Here is a 9,883-nt window from a genome sequence, read left to right as displayed (position 1 = left end):
CACAACATCTGTGTACCATATTGTGTGCTCAATACTGAAACTGGCTTCCTCAAGCCCCACTTCATTTACTTGAAATCCTTCAGAATCTATTCCTGCCATGAGTTTAGCTAATCCATGACCCTTAATGACTTGTGAAATCTTGAGTTCAATGTTAAACTCCTAGATTTGATTGATCCATTTGCACATTTTTCCTGTTACTTCTGTTTGTTTAAAAATATCTTTCACTGCTGCATTAGGAACATAAGCTGTTATATCTGCCCCTACCAAGTATGGTCTGAAGTGCTTTACCACTCTTACCAGAGCATAGGCATGTTTCTCATTTATATCATATTTGATCTTAGATGGGCTCAATGATTTGCTAAAGTACGCAATGGGTTGCTCAAAACCATTTTGGTTCTTCTGTAGTAATACTGCTGCTACCGTGTGACAAGAGGCAAAAGAGAAGTTAAAAAATAGTTTGCTAAAATCTGGTGATATTAGTCCTAGTGCCTCAGATATTGCCCTTTTGATTACTACAAAGGAATCCAATGTTTCTGCATCCCAGTCTATCTTGGCTCCCTTCTTCAACATCTGCACTATAGGCTTTACAATGTCTGCAAAGTTTAGGATAAATCTCCTGACAAAGTTGATTTGTCCCAAGAATGACTGGATGGCTTTAATAGTTTTCAGAATAGGGACTTCATTGATTGCAGCCACTCTTTTAGGATCAATTTTTACTCCCTCCTTGGATACTATGTGTCCTAGGAGCTTTCCTTCCTTAACTACAAAATGACATTTCTTTGGATTAAGAGAGATCCCATATTCTAAATCCTTTTTTAATATCTTTTCAAGGTGATTGCAGTGGTCTTCAGCCCTTTTTGAATAAGCGGTTAGATCATCCTCGTATACCACCATTATCACATCTATTAGCTCTGCAAATGCTACATCCATTGCTCTTTGGAAAGTTGCTTCAGCATTAGTTAGGCCAAATGGCATCCTTGCATACACATACGTACCCCATGTTGTTGTAAAGGTTGTCTTGTATTGCTCAACCTCCCTGACTTTTACTTGGTTGTAACCGAAGAATCCATCCATCATAGATAATAGTTCACATCCAGTTACCTTTTGCAACATGATATCCATATTTGGTAATGGGTAGTTATCTTTCAAAGATGATATATTCAAGTTCCCGAAGTCGACAGAGAGTCTTATATCTCTATTCTTTTTTCTGACAGGCACTAGGTTTGAAACCCAAGTGGAATACCTACAACATTTGATTATCCCTGCATCTTTCATTTTTATTATTTATTCTTTCATCTTAGGTAGCAAGGTTGGATTTATAGGTCTCTGTTTTTGTCTAAATGGCTTGGAATTAGGTTTAAGGGGTTCCTCATGCTGAAAAAGATCTTCTCTATAGGCTTTGAGGTCATCATATGACCATGCAAAAACGTGCCTATACTTTCCGAGCACTATTATCAGTTGTTGCTTCATTTTAGGGGTTAATTTCTTTCCAAAAAACACATGCCTTGGTGACTCCTCATTTACCAAGTTAACTTGTTCAACACCACTTTCTCTAGCTGCAGTCACTTTAGTTTCTATTCCGTCCTGTGCATTGAAAGTTCTTTCTAATGCAACCAAATCTCTTGGTATTTTGTTTGGTTTCAGCTGTATGATTTCCTGTCCAAACAAGGTTTCTTTCCCATAAGTCTCTTCCACAAAGTCATTAAAGTTAATAGCCCGTGCCTGATAATGATCCACACACTACAAGAAGTTTAGCAGGTCAACATCATTTTGAAATTTTTTTTAGTTGTATAGGTTATCAGGGATAGAAGGTTTGACTTTTATCTCCACTTCTGATATCTCATTCAATGTCACATCATTTTCCTTTAGTGCAATATTTTCCAGAAAGTCAACCATTATGTTTTTTGACCTATCAACCCAATTTATTTGAAAGGCATCAAACAATTCGATGGTGTCCCACACTGCATTCTTATATTTCTTCAATTTGATATGTTTAGAGGCACATTTTTCCTTAATTTGGGACACTATTAGTTCTGAGTCCCTAAATACACTAAGGATTTTAATTCCATGCTTAACTGCTAGGTTCAGTCCTGTGATTAGAGCCTCATACTCAACAATATTGTTGGTACATTCAAATATTAACTTGAAAGAATACTTAAATGTTTCTCCACTTGGTGAAATGAATAGAATCCCAACCCCACTTCCTTCCTTACTGCATGAGCCATCAAATTACATGCGCCACACTTGATCATTTGTTTCTTTGATGCAAGACTCAATTGGAGACAAATCCTCAGTCTTTGGCTTTGTCAATTATACTTTAAAATTATCCATGTCTGACTGAACAAGACATATTGGCTCAGGAGTTTCCACATCCTCAATGATATATGAGGAACGAGGCTCTCTTTCAATTCTCACTTCATGTCCATTCACTGGTATGGTTGCATATGAAAAATCCAATTGGACATGTCCCCCTATTAGGTTTGACCATTGTCTGGATAATAAAATTCCATAATTTGGAGGGACATCCACCACCGTGATGTTTGTCTTGTAGGATGCTTCGGGGCATGCTGCTATCTTGAACTCTGCATCTTTCATAACACCCACCACAGGAATAGATCTATTATCCATAGCATAACACTTGCCGAATGTCGTATCCACCCCCATTCCAAGCTCTTTCATAACTCCCACATGCATAACATTTATTGCTACTCTTGAATCAATCATGCAGTTTTTAATCATCTTATTATTGATCATTAGAGTTAGGTAAAAGGGATCTACTTGGGAAGGGTTTTTTGTTATTTTTGACCCCAAATATATGGCTGGAGTTGGATCATGTTCAACATTATTGTCTTGACCACCTTTCTTGTGTTCTTTAACTTTATCTTCCGAGACATCTGTGATCATCCTTAGAGTCTTCTCTCTGTATTCTGGGAACTTCATCATCTCAAGCAATGGCACATAGACCTTCATTTGTGTCAAAGCATTGGCAATATCAAATGATGTGGCAATGAGTATTGGGGAAGTGGTTGTCATATTCTCCCTCTCTTCCTTTTGCAATTTTGTTAGCTGAACCTCTTTCTCTTTGGTTTTGCCTGGGTCCTTATCTTGGATATTACTCATTCTATTTATTGGTTTAGATATTTTATTGACTTCTTTCATGAACATTCTGGAGGGATTTCCCTGCTCGAGGTTTATGGTTTTATTTCTGAGAGCATAGGTTCTTTTGGCTCGTTCCACTGCAACCGTTGTGATTCTTTCCCTTTCTTCTTCAGTGGGGACCCTGAGTTTGATTTCTTCTTCCCCATCTGAGAATATTTGCTGCATACAACATTGATAGTTCTGATACTTAATGTAAGTACATATCCAATAGCCAACAAGATGAGGGGGGGGAGGGTGAATCATACAAACTTAATCTTCAATAAAAATATCAGATTCAACCTCGATAACATATACTTCAATAATATAACCAAAACTGCTAAACATGCAAACTCAAAAGCATATAAACATCATATCACTCATAACACCAGATTTAACGTGGAAACCCAAATAGGGAAAAACCACTGTGGGATTTTGGACCCATTAAGAAATATACTCTTCTAGAGTATGCTTGGCTAAAAGCAAATCCTGTTAAAGATTACAAACACATTGCTAGATGTGACCCGGTTAAGGGATTTCCCTCAGATCTGTTAGGATCTTCACCTTGTTAGAAGTGACCTTGTTAAAGGGTTTCAAACACTCAATCAGAATGTTACCTTGCTAGAGGGTTTTACAAATATGACTGTTAAGTCCACTCGGTTAAGAGATTTTCTGTCACTTTCACAAAATAACAGTAATAAAAATCTATCTGCAACTTCACATCTAAAATGCTAAAGTAGATTCTTATTTGCTCAATACAATCTAGACATAGAAATAATCTTGTCCATCTGCTAGGCTTCTATACTCTGTTATTCAAACAGGTCTTCAAGCTTCTGTGCTCAGTAATCACTATGTAGCATCCCTGTGCATACATTTGCCCGCATACATTGTTTATCAACAACTCCCTATTTATAAACAATTAGCTAACCACTTAATCTCCTTGATCACATTTCCCATGATCAATCATAGCCATCATATCTTCAATCTTGTCTAGGTTCAATGTATCCTTCGATCTAAAAAACATTTTACCCTGCCTTGGAACTTGCATACATTTCTTGGAACTTGTACTAGGGTAATGCGGTTCAATCTGCATTGTAGATCTTTATGCCGATTTTCCTTTGCCATAGATTCATTAACAAACTTAATTCATGGCATACCAATCATTTAATCAGTTCCAGTTCATCAACTTCCTTAATTAAATAACGCATGTAACCATTTAATGTATTCTATTACAGCTCGGTTACAACTCGGTAACAACTTGGTAACAACTCGGTAGACATTCTGCCTTCATTAACCGATAGCGATAACCTTAGGGTTTACCGACTAGGTTCTTTGCTTGGTAACATAGTATAGTATTAACCTTACAATTTAGAACATATGTATGATGTTAAAACAATCTAAACATCATGATCTCATCATTGTCTGACTCGGTAATAGTTGCCCATTGAATACCTTATTCATCCCCTTATTCATCATATTCTTTTTGTGTCTTTTACCGACATCTTTATACTCATCAAATCATACTTCTCAAGATATGGCAACATCATACTGAATTAGAAAATCAATTTCTTGACATCAATGACAAAATAATAATATTAAGACAGTGAACATCCTTAATTAGTTATATCCATAATCATCAACAACCTTCTCAGTATCCTTATTGAAATGCCAAATGCCAACAATCTCCCCCTTTGGCATTGATGGCAAAACCAATTGATTTGACCTAATTGATTCAGATTGCTGTGAGTTGTTTGTGAGATTCTGAAATGCTCTCTTCCTGTCATCAGAATTCTCCCCCATACATTAGACTTCTCCTCTTTTCTCCAGTCTTCTCTTTTCTGCTTTTTTTTAGTCTTCTCAGTCTTTTCGAGTCTTCTTCTCTAGTCTTCTCCCCTTGTCTTTTCCAGTCTTCTTCTCCAGTCTTCTCCCCTTGTCTTTTCTAGTCTTCTTCTCTAGTATTCTCCCCCTTTGACAACAATGCCAAAGTAAATAACTAAAACATTCTTCCTATATGAAGTGAATTCCTGCTGTAATGTGTCAACTTAGTCTCGGTCAGAGCATTTTGTCTTCAATTCCTGTTTCCTGTATTGTATCCTGCACTGTTTCCTACACACCTTTAGAAAAAATCCTAAAGTGTGTAAATCAGCATCAACTCCTAAAAGATATTCTATAGAGTCATCGAATTGATGCTTCCACCGAACTCGGTCAGTGAGTAGAAGATAGGGGTAGGACCCCTAACTTACTTCTGAGATACTCAAAAGTGTCCCTTGGTAGTGGCTTGGTGAAGATATCTGCTATTTGTTCCTTTGTGCTAACATACTCCAACACCACTTTCTTCTCTTGAGCTTCTTCTCTAAGATAATGATATTTGATAGAGATGTGCTTTGTCTTAGAGTGCATAACAGGATTCTTCGAAATGTTAATGGCACTAGTATTGTCATAGAATATAGTTACTGGCTTGGTAACTTTCTCATTTATACCTTCCAATAGTTGTTTGATCCATGCTATGTTGGTACAATTCAATGCCGCAACAACGTATTCAACTTCTGCTACTGACTGTGAAACACATCCTTGTTTCTTGCTAAGCCAACTCACTAGTCTTTCTCCTAAAAAGAAAGCTCCTCCACTTGTTCTTTTTTTGTCATCAATGTTACATGCCCAATCAGCATCAGTATAAACTTTTAAATCAAAATCATTTCTTTTCTGATATACTAAGCCATAATCCTCAGTGCCTTTCAAGTATCTAAAAATTCTTTTGGTTACTGTCATGTGTGTTTCCTTAGGATCTGCAGAGAATCTTGCAACTATACCTACTGCATGTGCTATGTCTGGTCTGCTGTGAACAACATATTGTAGCTTTCCAATCATGGATCGGTAAAGTGTCTCATCAACAGATGCAGATTCATCATTTTTTGATAGTTTATAGTTGGTAGTCATAGGAGTACTTACTGGTTTTGAATCCTCCATTCCAAATTTCTTCAAGATTTCCTTTATGTACTTGGATTGAGTAATGAAAATCTCATTTTTGATTTGTAGTATCTGTAAACCTATAAAATACTTTATCTCACCGATTAATGACATCTCAAATTCTTTGCTCATTTCATTTCCAAAGTTCTTGCATAAAGAGTCATTTCCACAAAATATAATATCATCAACAAATATGGCTGAGATTAGTATTCCATTTTCATCATTCTTCATGTACATATTGTTGTTCTCACTTGTCCTTATAAAACCAATCTCAATCAAATAAGAGTGCAATCTTTCATACCATGCTCTAGGTGCTTGTTTCAGACCATATAATGCTTTGTTCAATTTACATACCCGATCTTTATTATTGTCTTCAACAAATCCTTCATGTTGTTCAATAAAAACTTCTTCTTCTAATATTTCATTCAGAAATGTAGATTTGACATCCATTTGATATACCTTGAAGTTTTTGAAAGCAGCATATGCCAACAATGTTCTTACTCCTTCAAGTCTAGCCATAGGTGCAAAAGTTTCACCATAATCAATTCCTTCTTCTTGAGCATAACCTTTGCATACTAGTCTTGCTTTATTTCGAATAACCTCACCTTTTTCATTTAGCTTGTTTATGAAAATCCACTTTGTACCGATTACAATTTTGTCCTTCGGTCTTGGGATTAGTGTCCATGTGTCATTCTTCTTGATTTGATCAATTTCTTCTGTCATAGCATTTATCCAATCTTCACTGTTAAATGCCTCTTTCACTATTCTCGGTTCAAATTCAGATATTAGACATGTGTTCTGTCTCAGTTTGTTCCTAGTCATCACTGGATCATCCTTATCTCCTATAATCTGACTTGGTGCATGCTGTCTTTTGACATACTTGGCTAATACATGCTCGGTAGGCTCTGTATGATCTTCTTCATCACTCGATAACTGGATATTCTCTTTATTTTCTTCAACAGTTTTCTCGGTAGGACTTGTCAGTTGAACATAGACAAATTCATCATAATCTTCTGTTTCTTTGGAATTTCCTTCATCATTTCTTTATGCAAATTCATCAATTTTCACATTTGCACTTTCTACTATTTTGTTAGATGATTTGATCAGACATTTAAATGCTTTGCTTCTAGAAGAATAACCTAGAAATGTTCATTCTTCACTTTTCTGATCAAACTTGCCATTTCTATCATCTTTGTGTACATAGCATCTACTTCCAAAGATTTTAAAATAACTTACATTAGGTTTCTTGTCATACCAGATTTCATATGGTGTCTTCAAAGTACCTTTCTTCAGTTGTACTCGGTTCAGGGTGTAAATTGTTGTGCTTATTGCTTCCCTCCAAAATGTTTGTGGCACTTTCTTTTCAATCATCAGGGTTCTGACACAATCCACAATAGATCTATTTCTTCTCTCAGCAATTCCATTTTGTTGTGGAGTTCTCAGTGCAGAGACTTGTCTTTTAATACCATGATCATTGCAGAATAAGTTGAACTCATTAGATGTGAACTCTCCTCCTCTATCTGATCTAAGACATTTCAGTTGTCTTCCTGTTTCATTTTTAACTCTTGCCTTCTACCATTTAAACATTTGAAAAGCTTCTGATTTTTCTTTTAAAAACATTACCGATATCATCCTTGAATAGTCATCCACAAATAATATGAAATATTTATCACCATAATAACTTTGAACTTTCATAGGACCACAAAGATCAGTGTGCACAAGATCTAAAATTCCCTTAGAGGTGTAAGACTTACTTGTAAAGCTTGATCTTGTCATTTTACCCATCTGGCATCCTCGACACATAGCATTCTCAGGTTTTTCAAGACTTGGTAGACCTCTTACTCGGTGCTTCTTACTTATTTTGATAAGATTATCAAAATTTACATGACAAAACCTTTTATGCCATAACCAGGTATCATCTATCTTTGCATACAGACACTTGTTCCGAGTTGAGTCAAGGTGAAATGTATTACCTTCTGTTTGTGTCCCGATAGCAGCTAACTTTCCATGCTTGTCATGAACTTTGACAATTCCTTTCTGAAATTCTATTCGGTAACCTCTATTGTTTAGTTGTGCTACACTCAACAGATTGTATTTCAAACCTTCAACCCAATAAACATCATTGCATCTTGCATTGTCAAGAAGTGTTATAGATCCTTTACCTCTTACTGGACATGGTGCATCATTACCAAATCTTACATAGCCTCCATCATAATCTTCTAACATAACAAACTTGTGTTTATCACCTGTCATATGATGTGAGCATCCACTATCTATGATCCAAGAATCATTAGTATTTATGTGAGATATTAGGGCTTTTTCTTCATACCTTTCTTCATCTAATCCATCTTTGATAGCCACATAAACTACTTCCTCTGTATCAGTTTCATCTGATTTATCATCATTGGATTCCTCATCGGCTATTAAGCATGTCTTTCTATCTCTTCTTCTAAAGTCTCGGTGTCCTCTATAATGATTATCTTTCTGTCTGTCATCTCGGTAATCTCTCTTTTTAGTAGAATCTTTATCAGGACAGTTAGAAGCCATATGTCCTATTTTATCACAATTGAAACATTTCAAAGGTAGTTTTCCTTTATACTTACCTTTGCCTCTCAGTAACCTTCTGGCTAATAGTGCTTCAAACTCTTCCTGCTTTCTAATTTCCTCATACAGTTTGTGTACTTCTTCCATGTTCTTACGAAATCTTTCACTTGCTCCACTATGATCTCCTTCAAATTACTTATACTTTCTTTCATTGTAATCATTAGATTCATCAAGATGAAAAGAACTAAATGCATATTCAACTTTATTTACCGAAGATCTACTGTTATCAAAGTTACTTAACTCAAATGCATGTAGCTTACCAATAGTAGCATCTAAAGAAACTGGCATATTAGGTACAAACCTCAATTCATTGATTGCAGAGACTCGAATTGCATAAGCTGGTAGAAGGGTTCTTAACAACTTACTTGTTATATCCTTTTCTTCAATAGTTCCACCTACTCCTTTGATTTGATTGACAATCTCCTTTAGTCTTGTACTGTACTAGGTTATGTTCTCACCTTCATTCATCCTTATAGATTCAAGTTGTCCTCTTAGACTGTCTACTTTTTCTCTTTGAACATGTTCATCACCACCATATACAGATATGAGCTTGTCCTACATTGCCTTTGCATCATTGCAGCCTTCTAGATCATTAAACTCTGAGTCGGTCAATGCAAATGTTATTTCAATCATTGCTTGGATATGTTCTTGCTTTGCCTTTATTTCTTCCATAGTCAATGGATAGGTGCTCGGCGTGATGAAATCATTCTCCAGATAATATATAACATATTCTCCAACTCCTGATAGGTGCAACTTCATCCTTTTCTGCCATGTAGAGAAACTTGACTTGTTCAGCTTCGGTGCATCCCTCTTATACATCTTTGGATCTTTGCCTCAAGTACCTTTAAACTTTTTCTTCTAGAGTCCAAAGCTCTGATACCAATTGATAGTTCAGATACTTAATGTAAGTACAGATCCAATAGCCAACAAGATGAGGGGGGGGGGGGGGTGAATCATACAAACTTAATCTTCCATAAAAACATCAGATTCAACCTCGGTAACATATACTTCAGTAATATAACCAAAACTGCTAAACATGCAAACTCAAAAGCATATAAACATCATATCACTCATAACACCAGATTTAATGTGGAAACCCAAATAGGGAAAAACCACTATGGGATTTCAGACCCACTAAGAAATATACTCTTCTAGAGTATGCTTGGTTAAAAGCAAA

The sequence above is a fragment of the Cryptomeria japonica genome, chromosome 2, assembly GCF_030272615.1.
Source record: "Cryptomeria japonica chromosome 2, Sugi_1.0, whole genome shotgun sequence".
NCBI lineage: Eukaryota > Viridiplantae > Streptophyta > Pinopsida > Cupressales > Cupressaceae > Cryptomeria > Cryptomeria japonica.
This window is presented reverse-complemented; position numbering follows the sequence as displayed.